The sequence below is a fragment of the Centroberyx gerrardi genome, chromosome 5 (genome assembly GCF_048128805.1).
Source record: "Centroberyx gerrardi isolate f3 chromosome 5, fCenGer3.hap1.cur.20231027, whole genome shotgun sequence".
Classification (NCBI taxonomy): domain Eukaryota; kingdom Metazoa; phylum Chordata; class Actinopteri; order Beryciformes; family Berycidae; genus Centroberyx; species Centroberyx gerrardi.
The window spans coordinates 33,256,589-33,273,244 of NC_136001.1; the positions used below are offsets into that span (position 1 = coordinate 33,256,589).

Consider the following 16,656-nt stretch of genomic DNA (forward strand, 5'->3'; position numbering starts at 1 on the left):
TGTCATGTCAGTCTGTCAAGCTCTTGAAGTTCGCGGATGACACCACCCTCATTGGGCTCATCTCTGGCGGGGATGAGTCAGCCTACAGGCGGGAGATCGACCGCCTGGTGTCCTGGTGCGGACTGAACAACCTAGAGCTCAACGCTGTAGACAGTGGAGATGGTTGTGGACTTCAGGAAGAACCCGGCCCCACTCACCCGCATCACCCTGAGAGACTCCCCAGTCGACACTGCGGAGTCCGTCCGCTTCCTGGGCTCCATCATCAACCAGGACCTCAAGTGGGAGCCGAACATCAGCTCCCTCACCAAAAAAGCACAACAGAGGATGTACTTCCTGCGGCAGCTGAGGAAGTTCAACCTGCCAAAGACGATGATGGCGCACTTCTACACCTCCATCGTCGAGTCCATCCTCACCTCCTCCATCACCATCTGGCACGCTGCTGCTACTGCCGAGGACAAGGGCAGACGGCAACGTATCATTCGCTCTGCTGAGAAGGTGATTGGCTGCGATCTGCCTTCTCTCCAGGACCTGTACGCCTCCAGGACCCTGAGGCGAGCAGGAAAGATTGTGGACGACCCCTCCCACCCTGGACGCAAACTTTTTGAAACACTCCCCTCTGGCAGGAGGCTGAGGTCCATCAGGACCAAAACCTCACGCCACAAGAACAGTTTCTTCCCGTCTACAGCTGGCCTCATCAACAAGGACAATTAACGCACATCTTTTTGGTCATCTTTTGATCTCTGCAATATGAAGGAAAACAAAGGGGAAGGAAAAAAGCAGAAGTGAAAGGCCCAGGTCAGGGATTTCCTCCTACTCCTCCTCCCAACCCAAACAACACTGCACACATACACAAACACTCACTCACACACACACACACACACACACACACACACACAAATGCACTGTTGTTCCTGCAACACCAACATCTCCTACCTCACCATACAATTAACATGTGCAATACAACATATATATTTTGTTAATATATTGCTTATATTGTAAATTTCTTTGCTTATCGTGTCGCCTTATGTACCTTATGCACCAACCACACCAAGTCACTTTCCTTGTAAGTGCAAAAATACTTGGCATAATAAAGAATTCTGATTCTGATTCTGATACTGTCCAGAAAGTGGAACGCAGCACAGTGCAGTGAACGGCCTGAGGTGGACCGTGCTCAGTGTTCCCAGCGGCAGATCCGGCTCAGGAGAGTAGTTGAACTCATTTGAATACTTGGACTGACATGCCCGTCGCCGAGGCTGTAATGTCTGACAACATCAGGCTGTATTCAAATGACTGGCCCAGCAGTTACGATCCGGTCGGTGATACAGTATGTTTTATACCCACTGACACACACAGAGGACACAGCTGGAGCTGAACCTTGGCTCACTCTGTGGGTTTAATATCAAAAGTGTGTTAAAGATCAAACCGGCTCGCCTCGCTGTCCTGTAACCCGCCGCCTGATGTGTGTATCAGGAAGTAGATGCAGCTGCTGATGCTCATTCCTCGAGCGCAGCAGCCTGAAGCTAATTTTCATCAGCACTGCCACTTCCTGGCAGCCATTTTACTGCGGGCTGTTGCTGCCATGGCAACATTTTGGATATGCAAATCAAGAGCCTGGAGTTAGTAATGTAACACTAGCCTGCAGTCAGCTCAGCCAACCATAGGTTATGAACTGACATGAGAGTCAGTCAGGTGTGGTCCAACATGACGGGTCAGCAGTTCATTTTGAACCATTAGATTATTCAATTGATGCAATGAACCGTAAAATGTATCAATTCAGTTAATAAAAAAGCATAGTTTTATCAGTTGAATGTCAGGTATTTATCCTGCCATGTTGTTGTTGTCTTTGTCTTGTTGTCCTTCATGTGTCAATGTGTGTTTTTAAAACAGTCTGCAAACGCAATTTCCCTTGTGGGACAATAAAGTATTGAATTGAACTGAAAAGTTTAATTGAATTGAAAACCCCGGACAAGATGAAATCAATATATTATACCCAAATTTCCAACATTACAACCAAGATGATTATCTCACTAATTTGCACTTTGCATTAGTGTGTGTTGATAGGAAGGTTTGTGTGTCTGCAGGATTCAGAAAACCAATAAGACTGTTGTAATGCTACCTGGAATTGAATTTAAGACCAATTTCAAAACCTAAATCTAAACCAGCCTATTTCTAATTGAACATAATTAGTAAAATAACTATAAATGAGCAGAATAAGAAAAAGGACACCAAGAAATGAATTAAGGGACATGAAGCCCAACTGTGTTGAGTAAAGCAGACAGGAAGGACATTTTAATACTTTTTAAGGCCTTACATTTATATAAGTTAGATAGTTATTGCGTTGGCTTCAGACTCTGCAGTTTTAACCAGCTGAACTAGTCGAATTCGTCACACACCGGCCTCCACCGGTAAGCGTCTGCAGTCGGTCTAAAATATCATGTGATCGTTTGTGTTGCTTCGTCGTCGTTTCCATCTCCCTGCTGACATCTGGTCTCGTCAAAATGAACGGTTTGGAGGATTTCTGCACCTTTAAAACAGATCAAACAGCTTCCAAATGTGTCGCTCTTTCATCACTGCCATCGTTGTTGTTGTTGAGTTTTAGTCACCGTTTCCCTAGGTTACGGTTACCTCTTTAATCTTTGGTGTGAAGTGTAAATAAATGAATATGAATCCGGAGCGAGTGTATCGTGTTGGACTGTGTTTCTAGGTCCACTTCCTTGTCAGTTCACTCCTTCACTCCTTCAGCTCCACCTTTCTGCCTGAAGGCCTTTTGCTAAGTTTGTCAGCTGATTTGTAGGATGCATCTCACAAGGCCTCGTTCCAAATTTGCAGCCGACACTTCTTACTTGGCCAAACTCTCGCCATGTACGGCTCCTGGTGTTGACGGCCGGCTGTGACCTCTGCCCCACAAACCGCTCTTACCCACTTCTTATCTGGAGCCCTTGGCTGCCAGTGAATGTCACCCCTCCGCTGCTCTGTGGTCGGTTGCCTACTGCCAGTGGCCAGTAATCAGGGGCGGGACTATATGGCTCTCATTGATTGCCAAAACATAAACGATAATACAAACTACTACTACGTATTAGTCTAAATTATGAATTCACTCTTAGTTTAATATAGCGAAATTAAGTCATATTTCCTAATTGGCGATTTAATTATTATAGGAAAACATATATTTTAAATAAATGATGGAGGCAATAAAATCAATGGAAGCACATATCCACAGGTGCGAGTGCCAAACCAAGGGCTGGGCAGACAGTGTACTTTTTACAAAATGAAAAAAAGACAGTCCACAACCTGTCGCCTTGGCCATCAGCAGAGGAACGGAAACAAAATGCTGCATTCTGAATGGAGCAGCCACACATGATTAGTTAGTAACAGGATTTGTAAACAAGCTCGTCTGCTGCCCTGCACACTTTAACAGTAGGTCAAGTTGTTACCGTGGGTCTGTACAGGATCTGTGCTTGTTTTCATAACCGCTTCTGCAGAATACTCTGGTGTCTCTCCCTCTGTCTGTCACCAGAGCGCTGTTTGTTTCATGCTGATATCGGGTCTGTCCGGGCCAAGCTGCTTGGTATGAAGCTTTTCCTGTAGTTTTATTAATGGCGGGTGTGAACATGAAAGAAAGCGTCGAGAATTGTCCAATCACATTAGATCAAAAAACATAAAAACGATACCAATTCGCTGCCAATAAAAGTGGGAGTGTCTGGGGTCCCGTGGAAAATCTGAAGCAACCAATTAGAGAGCAGCCTCAGGTCACCTGCTTGCCAAAAGTTGAAGGACTTACATACACACTCATTTGGCCGGCGACCTTCACCCAGGAAGTACAGCCTATGTATTCACACAGATACATTTTGGAACCAATTTTTAATGAATGCTGACAGGCGCTGACAGTCTACCAGGCGCATTGTACGAGTAAACAATTTTTATTTTATAATTATTCCGCATTATCTAATTAATTTATGTTTAACATGTTTAAGTGGACTTTCTTGGAGGGTTTCATTAATGAACCGCCACTGCCTGCTACTGTATAGTGGTGTTATGTAACATCTGGCTTCAACCTGACAGATCTGTGACACTCAAAAAATACAGGATATTTTGGTTCTGAGAGGCTCAAAACGATGTTGATGTAGCCACAAATATAACATCAATATGCATCTGAAGAGTTTTGTTCGAAAATAAAATGTCCACCATGTGAAAAAAAGTTATACTATCATAAACTGATTGATAGCACAACATTAAAAACAAAAGATAGTACTTTTCCATCAGATGGTAAGTAACTAAAGTCCTTGGTTGACAGTATAATCCTTCAATATACCCTGTATTAACATTTTAAACACTGAATGCTGAACGTCAGATAATGATTTGGACATGTGTTTTAGGAATTAACTTTTTATCAGAAAAGCTACAAATAAGTCCCACGTCATGTCGAGCGCAGCCCCATGCAGCGATGAAAGCTTCATTCCTGACAGTGTTAGCTAAGGGAGGGAATTGGGCCTACGGGGTTTCAGGCACTGAATTGACATGTTAAACATTATCTGAATCCACACGGTCCTTTCTCACGGTTTGCTGACAAGAAAGAGACAAAAACAACTGAATCCTTCCATTCCAAAATGAGTTATAAAATGCCACCTACTCTTATTGAGGATAAGGTTTCATCTGGTGATTATCTCTCATAATTATCTACAGTATATCTTGTATACTCTTATATTACCACTCATATTCTCTAAAGTCTGTAAGTTTGGTAAGACTAAAGTGGTAAAAACAGTCGTATGAAAAATGAGAGCTCCTTTAAGAAAAAGAGAAATGAAATCACATGACCTGAGCTGACCCGACCATGCAGGCATGAGTCAGCCAGGCCTGGAGCTGGAAACGGTTCAAAGACAGACAGAACGAAAGAAAGAAAGAAAGAAAGAAAGAAACTCAATTCAACTCAACTTTATTATGCCCATAGGGTTCAAACAGTCAGATAGTGATAGTGATAGTGAGTCTCATGTTTTGGATGGTACAATTACCTGGTATGTCCAAAAAAAAAATATATATATATACACATGTGACCTTTAGCAGCCAATAGAGGTTTAACAAATATGTAAATGTAGAATTCGTTGTTCAGTATTTGGAGAAAAAGCACCTGTGAGAAGTTGGACAACTGCATCCACTGGAGTTTTCATTGCTCTTTGTGTGTATGTGTGTGTGTGTGTGTGTGTGTGTGTGTGTGTGTGTGTGTGTTTGTTTGTTTGTGTGTGTGGGTGGATAGGTGGGTGGTTGCCCTCTATTCATATGTATATGTTTTTTATTATTCTTTTCTTTGGGAGAGACGTTTTTATTGCTCTACTGCATTGTGATTGTTATTCTGTGGTGTCTGATATTTTTCTCTCAATGAAAATAAAATTAAAAAAAAAAATCCAATATAAGTTAATTAAACACAAATACACAATTTGAGGAACTGGAAATTGTTTAAAATCATTTTTGAATAGATGTTTTTGCTACTGTTACAGTTGCCGATTCCTGTTTTTTTTGGCACAGCATGCAAACCTGCAGAGCCAAAGCTTTATCAGTTCAGAGCAACTGGGCGATGTCCATGTGCTGCCGGAGTTAACCACAGACCGAGTCAACTGACGTGACCTCAGACTCACAGACTCACAGACTCACAGCTGGCCAGATAACACACGGCTTCTCTCTGACCGCAGGGTGGAGGAGGTCGAGTCCTCTGTGGAGAAAGTGTTCATTAGAAACAGTTAACACCAGCTTGTGGTGTAATTCTGATCAGGTTTATTGATCAGACAGACGGGACACTCGGGGTCTGGATCGCTGGTTTCCACTGAGACTTAAAGGGGAAGAAGAGTGAGTCTGCAGCATGTGACCTCACTGACCTCACAGCTGCTCTGTTACAACACTCCCAGTTATACTTTACTGTCTATTACCAGGTGCTGTTTGTTTTGCTTATTTTTATTTTATCTCCTTTTATTTTTATTAAAAGCACAAAATACAGTATATTATTATTAGTAGTATTATTATTTATTTTATTAGTAGGAGTATAATATTCATTAATATTATTAACATAATATCAGCACTATAATAATAAAATCATCATCATCATCATCATAATAAACTTTATCTATGTAGCACTTAACAAAACAAAGTTACAAAGCAAACATAAATTAGCCTACAAAAAATTACAAAAAGAGTAATATCAATATCATAGCAAATGCCCACAAATACTACTGCTACTCATAATAATAATAATAATAATGATATACTTTGTGCCTTCCATAAATAAAATAAAATAAAATAATATAAAAAATAAAGTAAAATAAAATAAAATAAAGATAAATAAAATAATATAAAATAATATAAAAAATAAAATAAGGTAAAATAAAATAAAATAAAATAAAGAAAAATAAAATAATATAAAATAATATAAAAAATAAAATAAAGTAAAATAAAATAAAATAAAATAAAGAAAAATAAAATAAAATAATATAAAAAATAAAGTAAAATAAAATAAAATAAAGATAAATGAAATAATATAAAATAATATAAAAAATAAAATAAAGTAAAATAAAATAAAATAAAGAAAAATAAAATAATATAAAATAATAAAGAAAAATATAGTCGCAAGCGGCAACGGACGGGGTCGAAGCACAATATGGTAATTTGTCCAAAAGTGAGAAACTTAAGACACTTAGTTATCACAAGCTTAGCAGTGTGAGGAGACAGAGTTACCCACGGGATTTGAACCCACAATCTTTTGCATTGTAACCATTAGGCTGCTGAGACTATATCTCGAGCCTTAGAAAGAGTTTTTTAACTGTATCAGTGCACTACATTAATCAATTTAAACATGGCTTTGCAGATATGATCTTGAGAGTCCAGACATCATGTCTTTAGTTTGATAAAGATTGATCAGACTATCTTGAACATATCACATTATCAATTTATCAAACTATTTGCAGCTAGACATTGCGATTTACCATACGCTCAGTTTTCAAGATATCATTACAAATTTTTATCTCTTTATTAATTAAGGTATGCTGATTTCAAAAATCTTGTTGTTTTTTTTCTGTAACGTACGGTTTAGGAGGACAACGCTGTGGGATCACAGTCAGTTTTTGCTAAAACAGAGGGGGGAGACGTCAGAATCGGGGGTAGGTACCATGTATGAAAGATTTATCTCACTTCAGCCGACATGTCCTGAAAATTTCAGCTCTCTACGACATACGGCTGTTATTTATGAATTGTTTAAAGTTTTAATTTTAAAGTCTATGGAAATTTGGTTATTACGTAATAAGCCACGCCCACTTTAATCAATCACAACCAAATTTCATAAGTCGACTTGGACATGATCCTAGAATATGTGTACAAACCTTCATAAAAATTCATTCAGTCAATTACGAGATATAAACTTTTTGCATTTGTAGCGCCAACTAGTGATGGAACTCCAAATGCTTTTGTGGGCGTGCTCAAGCAACACTCCTCAACTTGTGTTATGAATTTTAGCTTGATTAGATGAATGGTCAAGGACTTATGGGCAATTTTGTGTAAGGGCATGTTTCGTTAAAAGTTTATCGGTTGTTAAAAGCCAATCCATTGGGGCAATCAATTATGCAAATAGAGATTTGAAAGAGCACGGTCCCAAGATGCTCCACACCAAGTTTCCTAGGAGGAGTAGTGAAAAAACAGATTTGGCAACAATTCAAAATGGCGGAAAATCTAGTCAGACAGAAATGGGCGTGGCCTATACGGATAGACGCAGAATGACCCAAGGAATCCAGTGGAAAATAATTTTGATTCTACGACGTACGGATCAGAAGTTGTAGGCCAAAACGTAAAGTTGCTTGCTATAGCGCCACCATGAGGCCAATTGACATGGATTTCGTAACCTGAGCAGCGGCTGAGACTTTGGACCTATCTGCCAAGTTTGGTTGCTCTAGCTCTTACGGTTTCTGAGATCCAGATACTTTTAGGGCAGAAGAAGAAGAAGAAGAAGAAAAAGAAGAAGAAGAAGCATAATAATCCTAACAAAAACAATAGGGTTCCAGCACCTCTTTTCAGTATAAAACCATAAAGGCAGCCTTGATGTTATCTAGTTGGCATCTGCATCTGTGGATCGTTCATTATAAGGTAATTAATTATGAGCTTATTATCATGTGGGTTATGAGTCTGTGCCAAACAAAGCATCCAGCCCACTGTGCAGGTATGGAATATTTCCAATCAGGACCACTATGCAAATTTCCTGGACCCAGATCAATAACTTGACCGTATAAGCCTTAATTTATGACTTTAAATTAGTTTAGTTGCACAGTAATAAAACATCAAAGCAAAGTTAAAAAAAAAAAAAACTTTCAAAAGTGATACAATATGATGATGAAAAACACAGGTAAGAAGAGATGCAAATTATTGATTTTACTTTATGAGACAACAAAAGTTTAATTTGACAATAAAATTCTGGTTGAAACACTGAATATTTTGCAATGTTTTGGGCACACTGGGCACGAAAATATTGGTATCGGTATCGGCCTTGAAAAACGCATATCGGTCAAACTGTTGCACAATCCACAGTGTGATGAAATTGACTTCACAGCGACGATGTTTGTATGTATAGTTGTTATATAACCAGGTTGTATAACCAGGCTAAAGGAATAGACGAGTTTGCCCAACTTCCTGCTGACAATCACTTCAGAAGACAGAAATCTTCACATCACACTGACTGCTGTGTATCAGAGAACAACAGTGGGTTAAAGTGACACTAGCTGTGTTTTAATCCACGAATAATCAGAATAAAGACGATCTGAATGAAGATATCTCATGTAGCCACCTGAATCAGAATAAACCCATTCCCAATTAAATTTCATCCCATTTGAAAGAGGTGATATAAACCTTTTATAATCTGTTCAATGGATGAAAATGTGTCATGTATTCTGATCTTTGGTTGGAATATCTCTACTCTTTGTGCGCACACTCGCCCATTTTAGGTAAGTGATGTCAGCGATGTTTACTGGTTTCTGGGAGAATCTGAATCAGGCGGGCGCCAAACAAAGTGGGATACTAGCAGAGGTGGTAGAAGTACACAAATCCCTTACTCAAGTAAAAGTGCAAATACTCATCTAAAAATATACTCTGGTAGAAGTTGAAGTACCATTTCAAATCACTTACTCAAGTCAAAGTATAAAAGTACATGGTCTTAAATTTACTTAAAGTATAAAAGTAAAAGTCGTTCTCCAAAAGTCATTTCTAATGTTCTAAACTGGTTCTCTGTTGAGCGTTCCTCTGGATCACAGATAAGAAAGAGTCTGCAGCTTAAATCACAAACGTTAATTCTATTAGCTGAATTCACTAACGTTAATTCTCTCTCTTGTTACTTCTCTCTTCTTCGTGTTACTTCTCTCTCTCTCTGTCCCTTTCCTTCCTTTTTGGTGTTGCTTTTCTGAACAAGCAGCCAATCACATTTGGCTCTTGATCAGCTGCGTCCGGGATGGAAGCCGTCTGATGCGGAAAATAAAAAAAATTGTTGAAAATCAGTTGATGATTTCCCAAGAGTAACGAGTCTGTTTTGAAAATGTAGTGAGTAGAAAGTACAGATTTTTTTTCTTTTGAAATGTAGTGAGTAAAAGTAAAAAGTCTTCAGTGAAAGAAAAACTTGAGTAAAGTACAGATACTTGAAAATCCTACTTAAAGACGAGATGAAATGAAAAATGCCTTTTTAACCCTTTTAGATCACATCCCCGGTCATACTGTGCACCTATTTAACAATATATGCCAAAAAAAATACCAAAAATCAATTTCATTGTATTCTTATATCAAAATTCAATCATGTTTTCTTCCTGTAAAACAAAATATGCCATGTGCTTACATAAGCATGCCCATAACTAATTTCAACCAATAATATCATGACATCCACCCATCAATCAATCTTCAACTTTTAGCGCACAGAGCTAAGAGGCTAAGATTCATTAGTTAGCTAGCTAGCAACAGCACGGTACTTCGGTGTGTCTTCGGGTGTTAGGACACGCCCACTTTTCAACGTTCAAATCAAATTCCTCCCAACGTTACGTCCCGCCTGTCTTTCCTGTTTCACTCGGAAATACGTCACGATACGGAAGTTAGATACTCTCGAAATGCCGTTTCATCTCGTACAGTAATGAAATATTTTTACTTTGTTGCATCCCACCTCTGGATACTAGTCCCACTATACACACTACATACAACATGTAACTCTGTGGCACATGTAGTATGTTTAGTCTGGTAGAATCCCATTCCCAACACTCCCAACATTCGTTACTGACACGACTTTATTGTTCGAAACATTGCGTTTAATAACTGTCGGAGTCATATGTTGTGATCAAACTGTTGCTTCAGCAGAAAACAACAGCAGTAAAGCCATAATGGTACCAAGCATTATTTTGTCAGTAACTTTTGTTCTGATTTGATATTTTGCAGCATGTAAACACTCACCTTATGCGATCATTTTATTTAGCGCTCATGTAAATACTTCAATCTTCAACTGGAATGATTTGAGTCAGAATTTAAACAACATGGCTCTTGTAAGCGCAGGGTGGAATATGGTGCTGAGATTTACACAACAAACTGAGTGAATCAGGATTAGATGCAGACAGCTTTAGCCTGTTAACTACAAGAAGCATCACAAGCTCAATGTTTTACTATGTAAATGTGTAAATTATAATAATAATAATAATAAACTTTATTTGTATAGCACCTTTCATACAAGAAATGCAGCTCAAAGTGCTTTACAACAGAGAAATTACATGCACCAAGTGCTTCACATAAAACCTGATAATGATAGTGAGAATAAGATAAAGAGGAGAATAGAATACATAAAATGCATCTTCACATGAAAATAGACATAGAATGAGCATAACATAAGATGGAAAATAAAACCCACTGAATAACAATAGTAAAAATATGAGGAATGCATAACATAAGATGGAAAATAAAATCCACTGTAAAATAATAATAAAAATAAAGTTAAAAAATAGTACATAGGAGTACATAGGATGCATAAAATCAAGTAAAATACAAGGATCTACAGTATTCACATACTTCCTACATCCTTGAAGACTTTGACTTTGCATCTGGGATATTTTGTTTTAATTCCCTTGTCATTTGCATTTTGTTGCTCTTCCACCATTTTCCTCTTTTGCTGAGTTTTGTTGTCATTCAGTCTCTCTTATGTAATTCTGTATTATCTTTGCTTGTCATCTTGATTAATTGGTTTGTTTATTTGTTTCTTTTCAAGGTGATTTGTTTTGCTTATGAAACATCTTGCTGTATGTGCACCGCTTCTGTTCCCAAAACCACAATTCATGCATCAACAACCACAACATATATTTGGCATCAGTGATGGAAACTTGTTTGTTTACCAGCCAAATTTCAATTAAAAGCAACAAGATACAATTTTGGGGTTTGGATGATGGCCTCAGCTGTAGCATAAATGTATTTAGGAATCACTACTGTCACACCCATATAGGTAACATCTATCCTCAGATATATCTAGCATCTGTCAAATTTAAAGTAAACAGATTTTGTGTTGTTTTTCTCTTCAGGACAGCTTCTCTGTTCGTGATGATTCAGACTGTCAGAACATACAGTGCTAATCCACTCTCTTCCTTCCTCATGTGTTTAGTTCCTTCCACAGAGTTTGCACCATCACAGATGTTTGAAAACTGTCTATCGCATGTTAATATCCCAGTTCTCTCTTGTTTTGCATTGTGGACCTGTTTGTTTGAGTTTGTGCCCCGTCATAAAGTCCGGGCTCCCTTCTTCCCTTCTCTTCTGTCTTGAGGCTATCTTGTAAATCACTAAATTCACCTGACACGACTTTTTTTGTCACGTTAGCCAACTGGATTGTTATAATTTAATAGGATCCCAATTTGGCTGGTGACTGCTAGTCATTTCCAAATTTGGTTTGCATCTCACATTTGTTTAATCAGTCAAAAAAATCGACAATAAATTCAAAAAAATCTACATGTGTGTGTCCCCTGCAAACATAACTTCCTGTTTCTTTTGTCTGTCAGCATGGCTCTGTCTCTTTTTTCATTCTTGTGTCCTCCATGACAGATTGATGTAATATCATAACAGCAGAGGTACGACTGCAATGTAAAAGAAGGTGCATCAGATGGAGACTTGGCCCAAGAGGACGAATGGGACGTCCCAAGATTCATCGCAAGAGCCACGCGTCACATCCAGACAACACTACAATCTATAGTACAGTTGGTTTAAAAACAGATGGAAAAATGTACTGCTGTGCATCTTAACTGATCGCGCAATGAAATGTCAAGCACAGTCCGTCTTAAACTGTAAGGACGCTTCTCTGTGCTCAGTCTCATGAGATGTTTCTTCTCTCCAAGACGACTTCAGAAGAACTTTCTCCACAAGTTCTTGGACTTGATATTCAGCCCATCTCTACCTACAGTCACAGCCACTGTAGAAGTGCTCCTTCACGCATTTATCCTGCATCTAAACTGCATTAGTACTGCAATTTTAGTCTTGAATCTCATACAACAGAACCAAATTAGTGTAGCCTGGCCTCAGACTTCTAGACAGCCTCTGTTTATATTTGTCATTTCTCGGCTTGTTGAAATTTTTTGGCGCTTCATCGTTCTGGTGGAATCGTCCATGTAGGGGCTTTCTCTGACGTCAAAAACCATCAGAAACTATCATAACAATCAGCCAAATTAGGCTTTTACTGAAGCCTGTTGGCAAGACGCCGAATGCATCTTGCAACAAATGCTTTTAAAAGCGTATATATTTCTCCAGTTTGACTGCAGGTAAGCTGTATTCAGTTTCTTGATAGCTGCTTCATTGCAAGGTCAGTGCTTACATTTTCATCTGCCATCGCTTCCTCTGCTTCCTAACTGATTACGGCATCATCCAAGACCCCGCCCACAAATTGAATAACCCAATCAAAATGCCAGAACGTCCCAGTGATCAGACCGCCCCATCGACCGCTTCATCAAGGAGGTGACCAGACCATACGAAGCATCAGAAAATTCCAACAAAGTAGGCTTGGCTAACATGTGGAAACCAGCAAACGAATCCAAGGACAACCGGATGTAAACACAGGAGCGTCGGAGGGTTAGGGCCAGGGTAAAATTTGCATAGTGTAACGCAAAACTTTAACCTGTTACTAGAGCATTCTTTGTGACTTCTGAAGACTTAAACTTAAACTAAACTAAGCTCCCTCCTCAATAGGAAGACGAGTGCCTTCAGGTCTGGGGACAGAGAGGAGGTTCGGTCCGGTCCAGAGGGAGCTGAGGAGGAGGATTTAGGAGAGGAGCTGGAACACCTACTGGGAGAGGACTGAGATCAATCGACAACAGAACATTGCGTCAGACCCAAAGCCGCCTCCCCCCCACCTTCCAGCTTGGCAGGCCCGGCAGTTTGCATACCTTCGTTCACCTGCTCCACAGAGCGGATTCCCACCTGGAGGCCTGGAGGCACGATGACAATCAGGCCTCTCCAGGTGGGAATGAGAGGCCTGGAGAGGCATGGACGCATGGTGGGAATCACAGAGTTTGATTTCTCCATTCATCAATTTGCTGGAGGACCCCCTGGAGCCCCCTCAAGGACCCTTGGTGGTCCCCGGCCCCCACGTTGAGAACCACTGCTGTAGAGTAGCATGGAGGTTTAGCATTAAGCACATTTTATACTTTAATGAAAATAAAATACTCTGCATGCAAACTGACTCTATTTGACGTGTATTTGGGGTTGAAATGTAGGTGTTGCGTACCTGCCGAAAAATCTCAACTTTGCGCTGAGTTTATGCACGAGTCGCGCACTCTGATTGGTCGATCATAGGCTTGTGACCCCATAAAACGAAGCGATGGCTACCGGCGCCGCCCCGTCACAGGTGTACATTATGCAGAATAGTTAACAATTCAACCAAAGAATGATTTTCGCTTTTCAGGCTGTTTCATGGATAGTTCATATGATTATCAGAGGAGACCTGAAAACTTCAGTATTTCACTAGAAAAAAATAAAAACTGAGAATAATCAGAAAAAATAGACATGATAAAAAATGTGTTTGGCAGAAATATGTTTTTTTTTCGCATCCCATAAATCAACTCACAACCCCCCGAGGATTTCTAACCCCAGGTTGAAATCCACTGCTGTAAGGTGATTTGAATAAAACATTCAACAGATGTCATGTGTTATGTTGCTAATTTGAAAGCGAAGGCCTTTTGTCATCTAATACTTCAAACTCTGCTTGGAGATCTGCCTGTACTCAATTTGGATTTTTGTCAACATTAACAGTAATAATAAGCTGACTTGACATATTTCCTCTGAATCAGAACCAAGACAAACAACTTCCTTGTTTTGAAATTGCTTCATTCTGTCGGTTTAACTGGAGCTGGTGGAAAGGTGTTTGGCAGATGATGTTTGGAGGGTTTTATCTTGGTAACAGATCCAGCCTGGCGGCCCGCCGACCTGTCTGTCACCCAGAGACCCACGGGACAGACAGAGCTGCCTGTCTGTCGCTCTGCTTCTGTCTGTCATGAGAGCTGAACTCTTTCTTTCTTTCTTTCTTTCTTTCTTTCTTTCTTTCTTTCTTTCTTTCTTTCCACAAGTGTTTGACTGGATTTGGAAGCTGATACGATATTTTTGGTTGAAAGTGCCCGATAGCCAATATTTTGTACCAATGGTAAATATCTTAAAATTTGACTATTTGTGTGTCAAAAACACCCCGCAATTTTCAGTGTATCCCCCAGAATTTTATTCTTGTCAGGATGGAAAAGCCTCTGAGACATAATTTAGACCAAAAGGACTCTAAAACTCTCCTTTGAAAGGAGGATAATAGGATAATAGCCTAATTATAATAATAAAACATATTCATACATACTTGTATGGAATCCGATCAAAATGTCGCATTAAAATCATTTCAGGTGAAGGGCTTCCCAATTATGGTTAAATATGTAACCAAAGAAAATGATCTCTGTCTACCAGTTATTTGTCTAAAAAGGTAAAATTAATAATTTATCAGCATACTGAGATTACAGTTAAAATTAACAACGATTATGCCATAAAAAATTCAGTGCTAATTCCCAGTGAGCTGTCAAAATACCAACAGCATGAGCGTTTAGACAAAATTTGATGTATTTACTTAACAATTCTGATTAAGTCATGTGTCACTACCTCAACCTCAACGTCTTTTTCCAAATCTGCCATATTGCACCAACCCTACAGTCATTTTACTAGATTTCATCTTTGCAAAATTTGCAAACGACTGCGTTGATAAAGGATATAAGAGTGAATAAGCGACGGAAAATAGTCGATTATTGTTCATAACATACTTATTTACCTTATTTACCTGAATTTTTACCAGTATTGCTACATTCCAAGGGATTCTCACATTCTCCCCACAGCGCCCATTCAATTTCCACTCATGCCTAATGTCTGCCTTTCTATTGGTCAGAGCGAGCGTCCTGTAACACACAGGTCACAGATCTGATCCCCGCAGCAGCCGTGAAGCTGAACAGACGGAAAGAGAGACGGACACACAAACAAATGAAATGAAGACACAGACAGGCAGGCAGATCGTTTCCATGCTGCGGCGTCTTTTCTCTGGCTCTTATGTAAGCTCTAATCCACCCTGAGGGCCGAGGGACGGATTTGTTTAGGATCTCCATAAACACACACACACACACACACACACACACACACAAACACACACACACATTCAGAAACACGACTCGCACTGCCTTCTCTGCACTGAGAGAAATGCATCACTAAAACAACAACACAAGCACACACACATACGCCGCCTGCCCTTCCCGCATCCAGGGACATGCATCACTAAACTTACTAATCAAACCACACACACACACACACACACACACACACCACACACACACCTCATACACACCACAGTCATTTCTAAGGACAACTTTGCATCATCCAAATCATGCAGCTGGCCTCAGTTGGACCACAGCAATCTGTCACTGAAGCAAAATCCCTGCTCACTCCTCCATCACATACAAACACACTGGTCAGGTCTGGATGACAGAGTAGAGTAGAGTAGAGTAGAGTAGAGTAGAATGCAGAGTCAGATCGTGTCGTGAGACCATGAGACCATCGTCATGAGCGGCGGACTGTCAGAAAAGCAGAATGCATTATGGGCCTGGAAGAAGACTTAAGTCCCTTCCTTTCAAAACCAGGAGAGCCATTATCAGTTTAGTGCCAACATCTGTTAGACTATTAAAGACCCCACGAAACAGCATCTTTACTTCCTGGATTTGATGTATTTCCTGTTGAAACAGGAAGTTGGGGGCGGGACATAACACAGGGAGGGATCATTCAAAAAGTCTAAACCAATGGAATATGAGTCAGGGAGAGAAAGGCAGCTTTATTTGATGGGAGGGGTGGAGGGGCGGGACTGTTAAAAAATCTGATGGTTTTATTGGTTAGAAATTTAGATTTATGCGTCCTGGTGCAGCATGATGTCACCATGTCAACCAGGAAGTAAAAGTTGTTTCATGGGGACTTGAAATGACAAAGCACATCTTGAGACTGAAACAGCATTGGCAGATGAAGAGCTGTTATATTTACTTCATTTTTCTTGGCTTTATTCAGATTGAATATTGTGTAATTTATTGTGTATTGATCCGTCACTACTGAAGTTACCCTCCAGGAAAATACAGTTCT

The 16,656-nt window shown here is 39.7% G+C and overlaps 1 long non-coding RNA gene across 1 annotated transcript; it reads left to right on the plus strand.

The window, feature by feature from the left end:
- The first annotated feature begins 4,914 nt into the window (after positions 1–4,914).
- LOC144539340 (uncharacterized) lies at positions 4,915–14,154 on the plus strand. Its single transcript, XR_013504871.1, has 5 exons — positions 4,915–5,012; positions 5,521–5,921; positions 7,076–7,142; positions 12,073–13,101; positions 13,207–14,154. It is a non-coding gene; the product is annotated as an uncharacterized LOC144539340 (long non-coding RNA).
- The last annotated feature ends 2,502 nt before the right edge of the window (positions 14,155–16,656 follow it).